Genomic DNA, 20017 nt, shown 5'->3' with positions numbered 1-20017 from the left:
ATAACGATAATCACAGATACGCGCATATTAAAGGTGGACGTAGGTGCATAAAGGTGGACATAGGCGCATAAATGTGCACGAACGCACACGCACGTAAAGAGGCGTGTGGCGCTGAGCTCATTTCGCTGAGCACGTGCTGGGAACCATGAAAACTTAATTATCGCTGGCTTACCTTGTTAAAGCCGAGCGAGGATCTCTTGCGATAATCGAGGCGCAAATATTTGTTTGGAAGTTAATTCAAAGGCATACAATACAAACTCGAGGGGCGAGCATATATGAAGGGGTAGGAGAGTAAAATGTTTCGGTAAAAGATTTTCGAATCGAGTGTAACGATGACGCGTTTGCGGGAAAAGTTTTGCCTCGTCGGTTCAGAGGGAAGCGCTCGGTTGTATGCGTGATATTGACGTATTCCTTTCTTTTCGCGTCGGCAAACATCGCCGTACAACGTTTCGTCCCCCCCGCGCGCTTCCGGTAAACAAATTACGTAATTACCGAGACAAGTTATTGCAGCGTATCGGATCACTTCTCTTTCCGCGTCACTCCGTGTACAAACTCGTAAATTACCTATCCCGGAACACCGTACAGCTCTACGACCATTCGCTCCACCGAGAAAACTCTTTAATGCCTTGCCGATGAAAAGACGAGAGGCAGGTAAAACTTCCCTTTACACACTTTTGATTGGACCTGGTATACGTAGGTATGCGCAACAAAGAACGAAACTAGACGAAGTTCGAAGTACGGAAAATCTTTCCACGGAAAGCAAATCCACCGCGTCAAGTAATCGAATCGCGCAAGTTTCCGATGCATCGAGTCGATATGCCAATTTAGTTGTTTTGTGCTCACCCGAGGAAACGGAATTTCCAGGTCACCCGTCTAGCTCTCTTTTATGCGCCTAGCTGTTACCCGGACGGAGCAATATTTCCTCTTCATATTCCTCGCCCCTCGAGGCTGCAAGTGCGAAGAAAAGTTTATGCAATGTTTTCGCATCCGAGCAGATTCGAATCATTCTAACGATCGGTCCGTAATTCTTAGACCATGCACGGGTCCGTTGTTGTCTACTCAATTGTTCGAGCATACGTGCGGAGAGTCAGAGAAACATCGTGAATATCGTCGTTCGCTGAATGCTCACTGATAGAATGTGAAACAAAAATAGTAATGTCAGCGGATTCTTTACTACACTTTATCGACTTACATTGTATTGTATTGTAATTGCCACAAATGTGTACCGATTGAGAAAAAAGGAACAAGCTACGTGTGTAAAATATTGAATTTACGTGGTGAAATGATTCACGATTCGGTAAATTGCGATACGATTAAACCTTCGTAGCATCGTTGAGTAGGTACGAAATGGGCGTGATTCTGTAATACCGCAAGTAAATTTCAAAGATTTTCGAGAAATGCTACGGACCGTGACTTACGACAAGCCCCTTTACTTTGGCTGCATCTAATTAAGAAAGGGCGACCTCTCCGGAGTTTCTGACTTTTAACTAATATTATATGAAATTGAAAAGTTTCGCCGTAACAAAACCGCGGTAATTAAAACGAAAAAAAAACAAAAAAGAAAAAAGAAAGGAAAAGAAATGACATTTAATTTCAAGAAATACGCGTGCTTGAGAAATTCCCCTTCGTCATAATGAGGCGTAGGGTTCATACTCTTTCGACGGAACTTTGAGGGACAAATGCAAGTTCATTATATGCTGTACGCTACGGAATAGCAGCGTCAGCAGCAATAGCAACGGCAGGCATGTTTGTTCTTCTGGAATAGTAGGATAATACAAACGAATCGGGAAGTAACTTTGCGAACGAACGGAGCTGGGAAGCGGTGTACAGACTCTGAAAAAGGAGAACTGTAATCCGGTCGCGCACCGTTTGTTTGCTCGAAGAATCGCGAGCCGGTGCAACGGTCCTCGAGCTTAAGATTCGCTATTGTAACAATTAAGAGGCATCACTTACGCGAGGGTACGGGAAGCGCTTAGTAAGAGGGTATAAGGGGCTGGTGGTAGGATAATAATGCACTCGTAAAATCTGTGCCCGAATAATAATTCGTGGATTAAGGCCAGGCGAACGCGCATTGCTATGCGCGACTCGAATGAAATTAGCCAGGCAAAAGTACTTTGTACAGTTATGCGTCGTTGATATGTGGGACGAAACGTGACTCAACGAGTCACGAATACCCCGAAGCTGTGTGGGTTTCGTACGACAGGCAGAAGCAACAGCAGCAGCACCTCGCTTCGCCGAAGCCTCTCTTCGATCGAGCCGGGCAACGGTTCTCCTGATTTTCAACCTGTAAAGACCGCAGCATTCTTTGACGACACGTATGCTCGCAGCGGCGTGCTTCCGATACGCCTTCTTGTGCCCCTTTTACCGATCCACGACGCAGCCGAGTCGGGGCCCGAATTTCTTGAAATTGGAAAAACCGAAAAAAAATCCCCCCTTTTTAAAAAAACAAAGAAGAGAAACAACGAAATCCTGTCGAATCACGCGGACATGTGTTTCATTCAATTCCCTCTAACGGTAGTCGATACCTGCAGAAAATAACGACCGTTCGAAGTGCGTGCTAATCGTACAGCGATGAGCTAAGTCGAGCTGCCTACCTACCCGACAATTTTCTACAGAAAGAGCGATCGACGCAACGCGGAGCGAACAGATTCCCTGAATGATTAGGCGCAACGCATGCGGGGAAAAAGCTACGCGGCGGTATTCAGACCTGAATGTTTTACCTAAGCCTAACCCTAACGAGCTTACCGCACTCACGTAATTAAACGTTGCGTCGGCTGACCCGTGCCCACGTGTATTTATAAAATCACCGGCTTCCACGGGCGCGTTAGCCTGATCCCGAGCTTCCTGGTTCACCTTGACCCGTAAATCGCCGATTGTAGGACTCGGCCTGGACGGAAGCCGGCATGAGTGGCTCGCTGTAGGAAAGCAACCCTGCCTGCCTACGTATACATACTTGCGGATAAGTAGACGTATACCTAGCCAACCCATTCAACCGACCTATTCAACTTCGGCGGTGTGCGGGACGCGTTACTTTGCCGAGCGTTACCAAGCAGCTAAGCTTACAACGAGAAGCAACCGAGAACTAACCAAGTTCTGGGACCGCAAAGGCAAAGGCAAAGGCTGCGTAACAATTCCCGGCATCCGACTTCCCCTATTTATACCAAGATGAAGTACGTTCCCTCCCTCTACGTAGGTAAGACCTTGCACACCCCGACGACGCGATCGACTAACTTCTGACACGTGCATTCGAACGCGTCATTCAAAAGAGGGAACCATACTCTCCGCTTTGTCACTTTTTTCGTCATCTTCGATTGCGAATTCAAGCCACCTTTCATTGTTCAAAGGACTTCGGTGTAAGTTGAACTTGAGTGCAAGTGTAACCGAGCGAACTTTTATCGAGAGGGTTCCCATTGCGGAAAAGTATCTCGGTGAGAGATTATGAACGCGGTACCCTTCTTCATTGGCAATAGTTACCAACCAGATCCTAGCACAACTTTACGAAACAAACTTGCACGGTTTCTTTTAGGCAAAAAGCCATCTGCACTTGACTTGTTATTCTAGGATAAATCCGCTGGGTGGCGACTGACGATGTCTGCAAGGCCTGCATCCAGGCTTTCCGACTGGGTTATAACAGTGTCAGCGGGGGTTGTAACTGAGAGTAGTCTTTCTGGTGGGTGAAGATACACATTTGTGAAAGAACGCGGGTGCCTTGGAGCAAACGATAAGGAGCTAGGAAACGGGCTAGCCAATTCTTGTTCCAGGAGTTGGTCGGTTCGGGTCACCGCGGAGTTTTCCTGGCTGCAGAAAGCACCCGAGCGGGTACATATAATATTTTATTTTCGACAAAAAAGACCGGGGTGTAGGTGCCGCCGGGAGAAATGGTACGAGAGGGAGAAAAAAATGGGAAACGAACAAACAAACAAAACGAAATAACGCACAGGGAAAATCGCGTGGGTTTGAAAAAAGAGAGGGAGAGGGTGGCGCCGAGTTCCTCGTAGTCTTCGCGGGACTTCGAAGGCGCCAAACGGCAAGCCTCGTTTGATCGGCACAAAGCGGTACATCGAGTGGTAAACTCGACTAGGCACGATGAAAAACAAAGTTTTGATAGTCGAGGGCGCCTCTCACCTCGTATACTCTCCTTCTCTCCAGTCCGTGCGGTGCTTCCGAAACGGCCTCTGTGATCCGCTTCCGTCACACCCGCCGAACTAATTACGCGCTCGTCCTTCGCGTGGGTCCTAGACGTGCGTGCGTGGAACGCGCAAAGTTCACCGAAAGCGCCTTCGAAAGTGCTTTCGACCGGGCGATTGTCTCTCCGGGACTCTGTGTGCCCACCCTGCTAGTCTGGCTTGTCCGTCACTTTGTCACCGTGCACGCCGTGAGGGAACCGATGGCGCAACGCTGCTTGACGTCGAGTCAAGTGACCGGGCACATTTTTGGTAATCAGTCAAGTGCGGGACAAGGGATGCGTGTTGGGGAACAAGAGCTGCGCTCCGAACCTGCCGAGGAGTTTTTCCACCGCTGGCAGTGTTCTCGAATGATATAACTTGATTTATATGTTTAATCGAGGAAAAAGGTGAGCTGCCCAGTTTTGCTCGAGAAAGAAAGTTGAAATTGATTTAAAAAATACCTTAAGCCCTACTCTCTTTCATTCGTCGTACCAGCCTTAAAGCTTATTTCTTCTCGATGCCAAATTTCTTTAAAGTTTTTCAGCATCCAAAGGCTGTTTCAAGGCGAGGTCGAATTTCGAGTTCACTACAAGTTTTATTGTAACCAGAGTACATATTCTATGCATTTCAGAAGTGCGATATAAAACACAGTACCAACCGTACATTAGTTATAAGTCCCGTGAAAAATTAATTCGGTTGCGTCAGAGAAGAATAGGCGGTAAAAAGAAAAGAAAATTCCTCCACAATCAAGAGACCCCTTCGAATTACATAAATAAACACTCTGCGCTTTCGTGGCAGACGATTTGACTTTCTCATCGTTCGTTCCGAGGTGTAACGCTGCTAGTGAATTTTGCGTTCGCCTTAGCTGCATACTCTTCCTGAAACGTCTCTATTAAACTTGACCTGTGAAATAGAAGGCCGTATATTCGCGATATAATGAGGTAAAAGAAACTAAATACTACCGACGGTACGATCGTGTAATTTGCGTTTACGTTGCCGGATTGCCGATTTCCCGGCGAAGCACCGGGAGACGATGAAGTCGGACGAGTAAGAGAGCTCGAGAAACGTAGCAAAGGATACAGTAAAACAATAGTGGACGGTGCAGGACGGACGCACGCGAGAAAAGGTAATAAGTATACGCGGAAGAGTGCATATGGACGTTGAGTGGACGTCGTACAAGGGCGGGGGGAGAGGGGAGGACAGGCTGTCGTTTACTGCCGAGGCCGAGAAGAGTTAAAATTGCAAGCGTAACGCGGTGCTGACGGAACGCGAACCCGCCGCGTTACACATGATACACTATGTGCATACAATATACATAAATATGTGTGTGTGGGTGTGTGTGTGTAGGTATATACGGGCAGTGTAAAATCCCCATGATTTTAGTGGCAACCGAAGCACCGCCACTTTCGGTATGCAACCAAAGATCCGAGCTGTGTTTGCGCGTGTGTGTATGCAACGACGTCTTACTAACGGTATAACGCTCCGCAACGCGACGCAACGCAGCGCACGTCGAGCCTCATGCCTCCACCGACTGCAGAGGAATCGCCACGAAGATGGTCATGCGGCACGTAATTGCGCCCCGATCTTCGCTCATTCTTGTTCGGCTGACCGACCGACCCGCCGATCGCTTTATTCCCACCGGCGGGCCCCTCGGCACGCATCATCTGGGTCGCGGGGCCCCCCCTTTGGGCCTGACCGCGTTTCTGTGGGCGGTCCCGTTTTACCTCCCTTTAACGAGAGTCGCGCTTCCCGATGCACCGCGTGTAGGCATATGAACGCGCGTCAGTGTCGATGTGCGAACCGCGCAGGTAAACTGGCGATTAGTGTGAGCGATTCCCCTCATCCAATGCTCCGATATTTCCAAACCCGGAAAGAGAGAAAGATAGCGCACGTGCATTGTCGGATAAGCTATCGTCATCGGATGCATCGGGAAGAACGCCTTCTTTTTCGTTATGCGAAGGAATTCCCATCGCCCCAGAATACACGGCTGTCCCTGTTGTTTCATCGCGGTTGCGAATGTGTGTATAATGTGTGTGTGTATGTATAACACGCCGGGGGATTTCGTTGCGAAGGAAACGTGTGAACTACCTACTAGACATAACTGCTCGTTCGCGCGAAAGGCCGCAGGATATTTGCGACGCGGACGTCGCGTGTTATTATAATGCGTGTGTGTGTGTGTGTGTCTCTTTCTGTGCAGGGCTCTGACGCCGGCATTGGCAACATTTCATTGATTATAACGCGCCCGTTGATAGTCTGCGGTCGAGTCAAACGGTTCTCGAGAAAGAACTGTACGACATATATATTATATATAGTTCTACGGCTCGCGCAGTTTTTAGTTTGAAAATTTTTACCTATTTTTTTTTTGTATTTTTATTTTTTATTTTCCATCGTTTTTCTTCCTCCACTCGGCGCGTTTAATGCCGCACGCGGTCACGCACAACCGATCGGATTATTCTCCCCCCCCCCCCCCCCGATTCGATCCCGCGTCCCGTTTTTCACGATCCCTCTACTTCTCTCTCGCTCTCTCGTTCCCCTCCAACGGCTCAATTGATCGCCGATGAAATATATCCAATTTTTCTGGATAACCTTTCAGCCCGCGGCCGAGTGTCGGTGTCGGCCGAAGTCGACGTGAGCTGACTGTAACGTAATTGCCGCTACATCCGTTTAAACGTCACCGGGATAGCCGAGCGTCGCGTCGGTTAGGTATGAGCTTAATGGGCGAATGTTTAATAGGCGCACCCACGCGGCGCAGACTCGGACTCTCATCCGTATGACGCGGTTCTCGCTGCTCGCGTGCCCCCGAGAAATAAAGCAAATCATTCGGAATACAAGGTACACGGACGACGTAACGAGATTGTGCAAGCCGGGGTCGGGTCATTGTTGGCTTGTTATCCACGCATTAGCGCGTCCGAAATTACCGGACAAGGCGCAACCGCGGTCCCTCTCAACACCAAAGACCAGACTCCAAGAGTTCGAACAGTGCCGACGCTCTTTAGACCACGTCACACTTTGCCCAAAGCGGTATGATGAGCCGGTTAGCAATTGTGTCCCCCGCGCAACGAAGATAATAAGAGAGAGAGAGAGAGAGAGAGAAATGGCGGAGAAACGGAGATGGGAAACGTCACGACGGGGCCCCGCCGCGGGATCGGAGTAACGGTACCCCACCAGAGGAAGGCAAGCGCCACTTAAAACTTTATCCCGTGCCTTTCGAGCAGCGCAATTTTCCTCCCAAGGCGAACGAATATTTTTATATACTCCCGAGGTATACATCTACACCACGACGTCACGTCCGTCAGTCTCTCTTCTACATACCAGCAACGTCTGTCCGTTCCGACGTTGTGGGCACGCTTTTCACGGATAAGGCTGCGGTTATTGTACCTTATATGTATACGTTTCTGCGGAATTGCTGCAGCCACGGTGATAGACGAGGACTCGCTCGCCTCGAGACGAGTGTGGGTGTCGTTATCCTTGAGTTTTTATCCCCTTGGTGCAGCTGGTTGACATCGACGACGTAGCCGAATGCAGCCGGAAGTTGGGTCGAATGAACCAACCTTGCTTCTGGCCACGTGGCGATAAAATTCTCATAAATCACGATCGCGTCGCGAGTCGACTCGATTTTTTACGATCACGTTCACGCCGTTTGTTTATGCATGTATCTTTTTTTCTTTCCAATTATCTACGAGAACGTCTCGAGGGTATTTCGCGATGGCATTTCACTCGCGACTTGACACGTCGCGGCAGTATTTGCTCAGTGTCTCATAACTGGCAAAAGTAAAAGCAGTTTGTGTACGGAATCGGTTTTGCGTCTCTGCAAGCATTGGCATAATGTCTTAATACAACAGGATATCTTTTAACTGAATTTTTTATGCTCATTAGGCTCGAATTATCACAGTGAGACATTCCGAAATTTGAATCTGAATGACTTTTGTTCGTAGCAGAAGTGGAAAAGAAGTGGATAATACTTAATTGTACAGGCAATGATTATTCCGACTTCGAATATGAAGAGACGGCTCACCGCGAGACAGTCGAAATGCCGTATAAATATTTATTCAAAAGACACGTTATTAACTACCCAGTCTTAAAATTCCGGCTTACTACAGGAATAATAAAAAATTTAATTTATTTCCGATTAGAGGATAGAATAAAACAAGTACACGTATACGTATAACCGTTTGGTAATTACGCGGTTATTTTTATTTACTGCAGAAATTTAAGGAGCGCGTGCTTAGAAAATTGACCATCTCCGGATGTGTCCAGCTCGCCCTGCGTCTTCTACAGTATATTATAGTTGCAACAACTCGCTAATTAGCGGTCGAGCCTGCCGAGATTGAGACGATTGAATTATAATCATAGCCGGAGCGTAATCGAAGCAACAATGGGTGTGCACCGAGACCAACCGAATAATTAGAATTCTCTAGCAGGCTGCGAGCAATATAGATATAATACCTACGGACCGTGAATCCGTTGCCAATATAAAATAATTACGATAGGCCCTACGATCAGCGGGTTGTTCATTATCACGAAATCCTTCTATCGGGCGAACGCGCTGCCGCAGAACCTTGGACTCCGGGTTCGGTAAGCCAAACTCGTTGTTCACCGTTCCTTCGAATTTGAATGCGCACGGCTCGCGTTCGAGTAGCGAATATGATAATAACTATATTTCGGTTAGGGGATAGCAATTTCTCGATCGTAGCTCTCCTCCGAATGATAATCTCAAATTCTCAACGCACGCTGCACGAAGTCGAAGCTAGGCATGCACGCGCATAGACATACACACGTAATCGGCGTTCGCGATGTGCACTGGATTACTGGATTACTAGATTGAGAGCGTATAATCTCTGATCGCCTCGTAATCCCAGGCGAGGTGATTCGAATCTCTCTCTCCAGGGACTGTAATTCAAATCAAGAGCTGAGACATGTGGTTTGTGGTGGCGGCACTCTTTCCCCGAGGGTGGTCCCTAATTGGTTGAAACGGTTGTCGGAATATCTCCTCGGATATTACTCTCATTTGCAAATAAACAACCAACGAAACGGCTGCGGAATTTGATTGCTTTTGGGCGGATCTTCGTTTCGTTTTGCCCGTATAAATTAGCCCGAAATCTCGTCGAGCTTTCTAATTCTGTCGGAGGGGTTCTTTGATTTTATTTTTTTTCCCCGTGCTTTTTTTCTCGTCAAACACCAGTCTTCAACGCGCTGTAGGTACGCGTAAGCTCGCTGAAGTTGACAGGCGATGAGGCGGACGGTTTCTCAGCAGTGTTGCGGAAATTTCACAAATTAAAGTAAAACCACTTGTCAAAATTGCCGCAGCTATAATTTGGCACGGGTACGCGTTTCGAGCCGTATTCCGCCTCGCGGCGCGGATTTCATTTAATTTTTCCAACCTCTGAGGACTCGTCGTAATTAACGAGTAATAAGTAAACGCTGTTACTTACAATATGTCGGTATAACGCCACGAAAAGCATACCGTGAAGCACCAGCGAGCACAAAAGCTCTCCTATGATTCTCCGCGCGTACAAATAACTCGGAAGATTTTCAGGGCTCTCGAGATGTTTGGCGGCTCGACGATCGCGACTTGGGTACCGCCGCACGTATACACGCGGGGCGTTCTGTTAACCTTTTGCAAACAATGATTCAAGAGCGGAAACAACGCTCTGTATACCCACTCGACGCTGGTTCTTATCAGCGTTACCTTTGGTTACCCTAGCTAAATTCCTACGCGGTATCAAAGGCAGCTGCGCGATACACGCCGCTCGCACTATGGGAAACCCAAACCGACACCCGCCATAACGAGCCTTTAGATAGGCGTAATAACCCTCTCGAGGCTGCACTCTAGGCGAGGATTTAGCTCGCTCTCTTTCTTTCGCGGACAGGAAAACGAGCGCATTGCGCCTCGGGGTCGTAGCCCGAAGTTCCGCACTGTGAATTTATGCTAATTCCAGTTACGTGACGTTAAAAAGGTAGATTAAAAGACAACGCGCCCCGGGAATACGGCTCAGGCTTTCGTCCCCGGGTTTTGAAAGGATTTAGGTGCGCGGGTTGTTTCTTTCATTTCTCGCCGCTTAGTCAATTTTCCTACACTCGTTGTACCGTCGTTGTCGCGGTAACGCGACGTTTCTGCAGGCAACGAACTCTCTCGCGAAACACATTTCGCCTCGCTCCAGGGTGGCCCGGTTTGATATTCCCGTAAGTTAGAAAATTATATAACCGTACGCCGCAATGCCGCGAACGAAGAGTGACGACGTTCGATTAAAAGTCGACGACCTGGCACCGTTACCATTCCTGGATACGTGTAGGTAACAATTTCCGAACCGAGATCTTCGCCGATAGTTCGTTAGATCAACAACGTTGAAAGTTCGCTTCGCGGTGCAGAATGAAAATTCAATCCAACCCGCGGGGGTTTTTTCTTTCCTTCTCTAATTTTCCTCGAGTGGTACAAAAATTAAAGCAAACTTTAAATCCATTAGGATTTCGAAGCGCGAAGATCACACGCCGAGTCTTATACTTGAGGGTGAGTCCCTTCCTCCCGATATCGTTTCAATTATCAAAGGTAATCCGAAAACATCGCATCGCAAACTTAGAGACCGGTGATAACTCCGTATCAACGAATCGTTTGAAATTTCGCCTTTCGACGGATGCAAGTTGACGTAGGTACGCAGAAATTAGTGGCCAGTTTGCTTCACCTACCTGAAAGATGACTTGAACTTCCTTCGGAATCGCTATCAATCGGGCCGAGAAATGTCTCACTGGAGGAGCTCGCCTTGCCCTTGGACTTGAGGTGCCGTTCACGGCCACAACCAACACAGAAATGCGACGATCCCAAGGCGTGCGTCCACTTTTCCTGCCTCTGCACCAGGTGGGGGGATCTGCCTGGCTGCCGCTGGCAGGTGGAATGTCCAATTGCTCAAACGTTAAAACGCTCTGGATGGACGCACGTGTGTACGTATGTGTGAACCTAATTGCTCCTCGTGAGTAAATTCTTCCTCCCGATTTAATATTTCGAAATTAAATCAAACGGTCTTCTATTTTTTTCAAATTTTTCACTTCTTCTCACTACTGTTCATTTCTTCTCTATCCCAGAACGTTTACCGGAATCCTGCAACCGGTTCAACGCAGCGAAAGGCTTTTGAGAAATCCGAGCAGCCGCGACGACTTCGAAACAGAGTGAATTTCTTTTTCTTACTTCGCGTAAATCGCAGTCATACGTACCTGAACGTTGGCATAAATTGATACCGGTACAGGGTAGGTATGTATATGATACGAGTTCCGAAAAGTTGCGGCGACCCGTGTCAAAGTAGGTAACAAATGAAAGGTATGTGTGTTGCGAATAAAAATAAAAACGAACTAGGTCTGCGAGTACAAAGAATATCGAAATCGGCACGCGTACATGATTTGAAATTGAAATTAAGCGCCGTTGTGTTGCGACTGCTGAAAAAATTGGACGTACGCCGGGACGGTTAATTTCCTTTTTGTGCGAGAAGACAGGCGCCGAAATCTCGTTAATCGAATCGTTATGGCATAACATCAATCGCATCTTTCACGGAACAATATACCTGTACAATGTACATGTGTACATATATATATATACCCATGCCGGTTATACACGAGCGCATCAAAAGATCCGATGATAGTTTCTCCTCTTTTTCTTCTCCATTTCCTCAGCTCTATCGTCAATAGATCCTTACGCAACGTATGGTCTATTCCTCACGTGCACGTGCGTGCCGCTTGCGAGACTCACACGTCGGGGTCCCGCGCGTCTCGTTCGTTTATCTTCTTATTATTTCAGTGAGAATCGCGCCGTAAAGAATGTATCAGGTACTCCATATAACAAAAAACTTGATTATCGGCCCCTGCCGAAATGTCACGACTTATGGTATGGGGCCTTTCTTATTTTATTCATCCATCTTTTATCATCCAGCAATTCCCGTCGTCGGACAAGCAGACTACGTGACACGTGGTGGATGCATTTTTTTTCACCCAATCGTGAATTCTGGTGGAAATAATTACAGGCATGCCTTGGAACCGCCGTACCCGTTACTTCTTACACAGATTGATTCCAAAAAGCTATTCATCACGTCTTCGTCTCACAGCCCGTCGTTTTTCGCGGGAACAATCGGTCACGGACGAGGCGATGCCGCGCGCTCGGCCAACTCGAATCGCGAACATGCAGGAACGCGGATCGAACACACAATGTTGTGTATATTGTCTACGTATGGTAACCTGACACCTCCAGGACCTCTCCGCGACGCCGTCTCCTGCAACCGATATCGCCTATACGCATCCCTCGCACGCATTTTCCACCCAATCTCGCTTTCAAGTTTCGAGGCTCTTCGTACCGCGAAGCGTGAAAAATTTAATCCTGCGATTACCCACTTTTTGAATCTTAATAATGAAAAACCCAGGCATAAACCGACCTCACCGTGCAATCTGTAAACGTGCACCTACTGCTACCTTGTGTTTACGCGGGATTTTTCATACTGCGGTAACCGAGCTTTTACCTTGCAGCCTTTTTGCCTCGATGTCCTGGATTTTTTTTACTGCAGTAAACAGGTGTTGCGATACCCGGCACTACTTGCCGAGGGAGGGAAATTCATGCATATAAATTAAAAAACTGAATATACATACGTGGTGTAAAGCTTCGGGGCAGACATGTAAGGAATTTGTAAGTTTTTGTTCGCGGACTGCAGCGAGTCCTATTATCCTACAGGGTTGGAATTAAAAATTTTTAACCCCTTATTATACGTTGAATGTTTGCCGAAGAAACAACTGGTTGCCAGTTAGTATAAGCTGCTCTATTGCTCGAAACCCGTCGAGAATAGTACCTGCAAGTACCTTAAATTCAAATCCAATATTACTTTCATTTTCAATACTACTTTCATTATAAAAATATTTCCTACCTCGCCCGGAAAGATTTCCTCTGCTAAATTTACAATTCAAAGTAAATCCGGTCTGCACCGACTTCAACTTTACGTATTATTTAACTACTGTTTTATAGATAAGTTGAAACGATGAATAGTTTTTCGCAACAAGGTTATGCCGTATGAATACCGTTGATTTTTACAGATGAAATATGAGATCGTTGTAGATTGAAAATTTTTGTTATCACCCTTTAGTGTTCTTGTCGCGTAACGAGCTCGTTCAACTGTATATCGAACGGCAGCATCGCTATACCATTTCCGATGTTAGTTACGTGCCAAATATGTTTTCGAACTGCAGTGCAGTCGGGAAAATATACAATTTAATACATACTTACTAAATCATTAAAAGAGAAACATGTAGTTATTTGTGAGATATAAAGAGTACTCGGTGCTCGTCAAATCGAGAGAAATCCATTTCAACAACTACCATTTATACTATAATTCTGCACCATGTGTACGTGCATTATGCGTACGCAATGTGTCGGACTAGCGATATTTTTAGTACTGATTGTAATCTAAATGTCAACGACCACAATTTGCGTACATGTAATATTGATTACTCGTATATTCCGACTCCCAGTTGATAATGCCTAGATTTCAATCAACTGATAATAGAAATTTATTGTAATGATGCTGCGTGCTTTAATATTTGTTTGTTTGTCACGTGTAGATGTTGATCGTAAAGATTTTGAATCATTTTTTCTCACAAGCGGTGATCGAAAGGAGAATAAATAGATTTTCTATTGGATATTGTCAAAGGAAGAAACGGTTTATCACCCGCAGCAGCAAGTTTATTTTCGAAGTGTAGAAAAAGGAGAACAATTAAACATTAATTGGACCGCTTTTTTATGGTGAAACAGTCGGCTTGCTCTGTAGAAATTGAGATGGGAAAAGAATAAGCTGAGACTAGGGCGATATCTGGTTTTTGTCACGATGCGTCGAAAGGCATCTATCGCTAATAAATGGTAAGTGAACCGTCCGACGCCGCGAAGCCATTCATTAAGTTGTTCGGTTGTCCCCCATAAGTCACACGTTCACATAATACGTACTTATTAAGATAACGAGACACGTATATAATTGAAATTCAATTATCCGCTGCCCGGTCTGTTGAGTGTCTACCGTTTCAGCGGCGGTAGCCAAGCTACACCAGCGTAGCAGTTTCTTAAACTTGAACTTCTACGCCCACAATTTTTGATACTTATACGTGTAACGCTTGAGTCGATTACGTCTTCCGAGAAACGCGTAATACCAGCCGTGGCTGGAATAGGTTAGTTGACGGAATAAAAGAGTATAACGTTGAAAAGGTGAGAAAAAACTTACTTGAAATTTACTTATTCGCGTCGCGTAGCGCAAGGCATGAAACGCCGCGCCGTATACGCAAGTCCAACCGGTATATAAATAAAAATCTGGTAACCGCGCAGATCTTGACTTAACTGTGCTACATTCTAGCCGTTTAATTAGAAACTTCCTGCGTAACGAAAAGAGAATCCAGCCATACGTTATTAAGCGGTATAATTAGTATATACGCATCACACATTGCCAAACCAAGTCTGGCCCGCACACACCGGTTAAACCAACACGTGAGAACGGTTACAAAATCCTCGGCCGTACTCATGTACGGCCGTATATTAAGCCAAACGTGGTATTTAACGAATACGAAACGTTTCTCCCGGTTGAAAATAGCCAAGTCTCTCCTCGAGGTAGGTACACCGGGTATTATCGTCATCATCCCGGAAACCTTCCTTTGTGAAGGCGCACGTCCTCCTCCAAGCCTGTGTAGGACACGCCGATCGACCGTTAACCTTAATTCCGAATAGTGAGAATCAACGCGCCCCTCCGGTTTCTTCTGCACATACAATTACCCATTCCACGTTCCTGCATCCAGAATTACATACCCGGTGACACGAGGATATCGTGATACCCGGTGGAAACGGCGGCGCACATCCATCCGGTGGTGGTCCCGGCTCCTCGCGAATACACGTATACCACCTACGTGTGTGCCGCGAGTTTTCTCATCGATCATCCGCGCGGTTATTCGCGTTGAAGCAATCGAGAGAAAAGGAACGAAGAAGATGTAGAGAGATGGACAAAGGGAAGAAAAAGCACCGTGAGAGGGATGCGCCCTCTGGAACTTGCGAGTATCATATGGCAAATTATGCGTTCCACATTGATTCAAATCTCCTGATAAGATCAACCGGTTCCTGCTGGGCATGAAACCCGTTATCAGAGAATTCACACACTGCTTTTTCACTAATCGAGTTTCTCGCAGTTAGCTCAGGCAACAAGACTTGAATGCGATATTCTAATTAGATTAACGCGGCGACGCGACGTCGCGACGTCCGTGCCTATATGAGCTCTCGACGGTGGGGACCTACGTGCGACTGACTCCCTCGGCTCCCATCGCCCTAACCATACACGGATACAACCCACACGTACCCAACCACGTGTGGTCGAGCAGACACTGGCGGTTTACCCCGGCTAGAGTCGTTCGTTTCGGTGTGACGTCTCCCTTGCCATAACGATCCTTCACAGGTTGTTTGGAAGGACAAATTACATCTAGTGTAACGGGCACCTACCGCCGTGCAGACATTGACAACGTGATAACGTGCGCTCCGGAATTGATCGATGTGGTCTACCTACGCGCGTAACCCACATGCATATGCATCACCGGCACCGCTCGAGTCGCCTCCCGTTTCTTCTCCAAAGATTGTATTTGGGCAGGGTACGGTACATTCGAGTAATGTAGTCTCTCGCTGCCGTAAGCCCGTTCGGTAGTAGTCGGACTGCAGCTTTTTCACAGGACTCCACGCGCCCGCTTCCTCCGCAAATTGCTTACACTCTCTTAATATCGGGAATTTCCCTACTCCATCCTCGCCCGATCCGGGAATTTATCGATACAAGGAGACTTGAACGCGGTGAATCGCTACGGCCGTTGCACGGGAACGGCATTGATGATTTCGGCAAAGTGGCGTGACCGTTGCGGGAAACAAGAAACTGACACATAGGTAGACGTTAAGAAATTAGCACTTTATGGAGATGACGCGGACGGGTTTTTGTACTATGTACGGTGTTCCTGATATACCTGATAAATCCACTCAGCTATGTATATATTCACCTGCATGCAGATGCGAAGTTATACGTGACTTAGTTACATCCTCGTTTACTTAACAATGTTATAAGGTTACGGGCCATTATCTTGTAAAGCGGTTATAGCAGTTATGCTGCATTTAATATTAGTCAGAAAACAAGCCAGCTTTGTAAGTATTTATAACCAGAGGTCCAGCGTGTTGGCCTGGAGCAATGGAGCAAGGATTCTCTTTCCGCCAGCGAGCTGCAGGTGCAACGATACCGCGTCGTCTTACGTAACGGGTAAAAAATTAACCGCATCTCACCTCCGAGATGAAAGTGTAATTGCAATCATGTTATTTCTTGTACCTGAACCCAAGACGCGTCTGTTCTCGTGTTCGGCGGACGAATATGGTCGCGTGGTCATCTCGTCGTCGTCCGTTCGACCTTTCCTAATCCACGAAACGAATCTTCCGAGACGTCGTTGCGCAAGAAATTAAACAGAAAGAGTCAGAATGACAGAAAAATATAAATTTCACCCCCGCTAAAATCGGATTGCATGTATACGCGCGTATAGTTAGGTACGAATAAAACGGGCAGTGGGCCAAACCGCACAGGTCAGTGAAGCCGTAGCGGGTCTAAACTTGGAGAACGACCTTCGGCCGCGAAGCGAGATACTTGAGGATAACGATTTACGGTAACGGAGAGTCCGGAGTCTGCGGTGAAAAGTGTATAATTGGTTTCGCCTAACGTCTGAAAATTGTCTGTATATGTACGCGCAAGTGCTGCCGCAAAGGTATTACGTAGGTACGTGAACGCTTCCTGGTTCACCGATGCGTCGATATTATTTTCCACGCATGTACGTAATACGGGCTTCTTACGCAGCTCGACTATGAAACAATTTCATCCGTTGAATAAGTGTGTTACAGCAGAAAGTTACGCGAACGCACGCTGCGTCGGCCCGCGGGATGCGTTGCGGGTAAATAAATATGGAGAGGAGAGGATCGCTCTCGCAAAATCACAACCTTTGATGGCGCGACTTACGAGGGAGTGATAATAAAGCAAAGCAAAGCATATGCTTCGATGTGTCGTTAAGTCGGCTCGACAGCACTCGGCTATGCAACCTCAAGTATCATCTCCCCCTCCCGCCGTTGGCCTCGCGACTTTCTCGTGGCAAACGATAATCACCCCACTGCACGGACAATCGGATGAAATTGAAGATACTCCCGGCTCATTCATATCGCCGCGCGGAGAGGCTGCACGGACGGTGACTCGCGGTTGCGAACGTGCGACACGCGTAAAATCTCGCATGCGGAAATTTCCCCGTTCGTTTCGAACGACGCGTTAAAGAGGTGAAGAAAAATTCATTTCCCGCTTTCTGAAGATGGGACGACAAAATATTATTCTAGTCAGCGTTGTACAACCAGTATAGGTAATGTTGCGTAGAGGGCTCCGTTGCGCATCGTCTGCCACCACGGCAACTAGTTACACGTATGAAATAATCTATTATCTAGAAGGGGAGTTATCTGGTGCGGGCATTGAATCGCCAAGGCCGTGGAAGAGCGTCGGCAGAGGAGTCGCACCGCGGTCATCGACCCTCATTCCACCGTGCACAGCGACTACTCCTGCCTGCCTCCGTGTCTCCCTCCTCCCTCTCTCTCTCTCTCTCTCTCTCTCTCTCTCTCTCTCTCTCTCTCTCTCTCTCTCTCTCTCTCTCTCTCTCTCTCTCTCTCTCTCTCTCTCTCTCTCTCGCAGTTCTCCTCCGACGGCCTACCTCACCGTCCCGCGGGCCTCTCTCTATGCAGTCCGCGGTGGAAAAGATGCACCGAGTTCTCTTCCTCCCTCCCCAACTGTTGCAGTAGTAAGCTCCCACATCTCCTACTAAATAACCGCTGCTGCCTCGGTTCACCCGGCTCGGTGGAACCGCCACCCTCCTCGGCTCGGCATACCTGCAGAAGCACCGGGAGGAAGTGCCGCTGGTAGCTAGGTGTGCAGGGATCTTAATAATTAGGAAAAATATCAAGCTGTGAAGCGTGGGTATACGGTCTAAAAGGTAAGTGCTACTGGCAACGTCTCGGCAGTGGCTGACTCTCTGTCCGATTCATCCAGTGCTACATGCCGCACCGTGCAGGTACGAAGCCGAATAGTCGCGGAGGGTCGCTGATTCAGCCAGCGCAGGCGGGTGCAAAGTCGACGACGCGTCGTCGGCGGTTATCTGGTGTACCAGGTACTGTATGTAAGGTTGCAGGTTGCCGGGGTGTCTGATTACCCGCTAGGATGTAATCCGCGTACGCCGCCAAATTACAGTCCCCCCGTTCTTCTATCCAATGGCGCGGAAAATGCAAATCTTCTGGTGCACTTCTTATACGATTCCCCCGGCGTTGTTACGGTAGGTATATGAGGATGTGCCGGCGGTGCAGATTCGCCTTATTCAGCAGGTGAATCCTCTTCCGCGAGCGGAAAGTGAGTAACCAGGCATACGGAAATAGTCGGGATCCTCTTCGGGTCGTTTGATAATTCGTAAAAGGTCATGAAAAGACCACAGCGTAATATTCGATGGATGTGCAACGCTATCCTCGAATATCCCAGGCTGCTCGTTGATTTCTTCACCGACGTATACACGCGGTTTGTACGGTACGTATAAGGCTGACTTGCGTGCATCGAGCGGGTATATTTACCGGAATACAATACGTACACCGCTCTTCCAGCGAGATTGTTGTGTTTTACAACGCCAAAGCATCGCTCCGCGTGTCGGAACACGTTGCACACTGTAAAGTTTGCGGCATCCCAGATAATACCGACTCCAAGAGGGTGGTTGGTGTAACGCGTATCTGTTGAATCAGCAAACTAGTTCGCTCGTATACTCGGGATCATAAGTTGCCGAGCAGAGCCCAGACGCGATGATTCTCTAGGAAATATGTATATCCGAAGCAAAACCTGGTAGTAAGTATTTACCTTGCCCTCTCGACCCGCCGCGCCGACTGCGCTGCACCGCTGGACTCGTTTGACCCATTTGTCACGAAGAAAGCAAACGGCATGCGAATTGCTGGGGAAAAAGTGCCGGCGCGAATAGAACCTGAATTTTAGAACTCGATTTTGTCTACTGTTCCCGTATACCTGTACACGGACTGTCGAACTATAATAACAATCGACGGTTCAGCAGAAAACGATTCGAGTCTTCCGACGCTTGTAGAGAACCAGAGGACCGTATTTTCCTGCTTTGAAACCAACTTTCCAGTCTAACCCGAGGCCTCCACCCTCGACGCGACGGGGACTAATCGTAAATTGGAAATGCCCAATTCCTACAGTGTAGCTGGTAATAATTGATAACACGGAGAAAATATCGTAAAGGTCATTAGGGGGGGCGGAATGACACGGATGGATAGTTTTTCGGCGATCGAAAGACGCGGTTCCTCCAACCAGACCCAACGACGAGATGATCAAAGTTTTCTCGTGTCGCTCAGCTAAATCGTGAATGATGTGCTCTGGTAAACTTCCGCCGCTGATAATGTGCGCGAACTTTTCCTTCCGCTGAAACATGTGGTGCGGCGGCTGGAAGGGAATATCATTGCAGGAGTGAAAGCTCGTTTTGCAAGTAGTCTGAAAATTTTTAAGACGAAGGTTAAATAAACACGGGAATTGCCACGTCCAGCGCTTCACAACTTGTCATTTTCACCACGACATCATAAGCCGTATTTCTCTGTACAGGATCATCTGAAACATGCTTTGAAACCCGCGTTATTATACGTGTTGCTCAACGAGGCTTTGAAAAGTTGTGTACCCATTTTCTGGAAAATACGTGCTGCTTTCAAGTTGTGAGAGCACCTTTTGATACCATCTCCAGTTTATTACGCAGGTAGATATAACGTT

The 20017-nt window shown here is 47.5% G+C and overlaps 2 protein-coding genes across 10 annotated transcripts in view; one reads left to right on the top strand and one right to left on the bottom strand.

Moving 5' to 3' along the window:
• The window catches only part of neo (neyo), a 94564-nt gene extending 83580 nt beyond the window's left edge, over window positions 1-10984 (bottom strand). Inside the window, exon 1 of the mRNA XM_046618039.2 lies at window positions 10851-10984. The gene's annotated coding sequence lies outside the window, so the exon portion shown is untranslated. The remainder of the gene's footprint in view (window positions 1-10850) is intronic.
• The window catches only part of Atg16 (Autophagy-related 16), a 237960-nt gene that overhangs the window by 200593 nt on the left and 17350 nt on the right, over window positions 1-20017 (top strand). The window lies entirely within an intron of this gene.

This window comes from Neodiprion pinetum, chromosome 3, assembly GCF_021155775.2.
Source record: "Neodiprion pinetum isolate iyNeoPine1 chromosome 3, iyNeoPine1.2, whole genome shotgun sequence".
NCBI classification, from domain to species: domain Eukaryota; kingdom Metazoa; phylum Arthropoda; class Insecta; order Hymenoptera; family Diprionidae; genus Neodiprion; species Neodiprion pinetum.
This window is presented reverse-complemented; position numbering and strand designations above follow the sequence as displayed.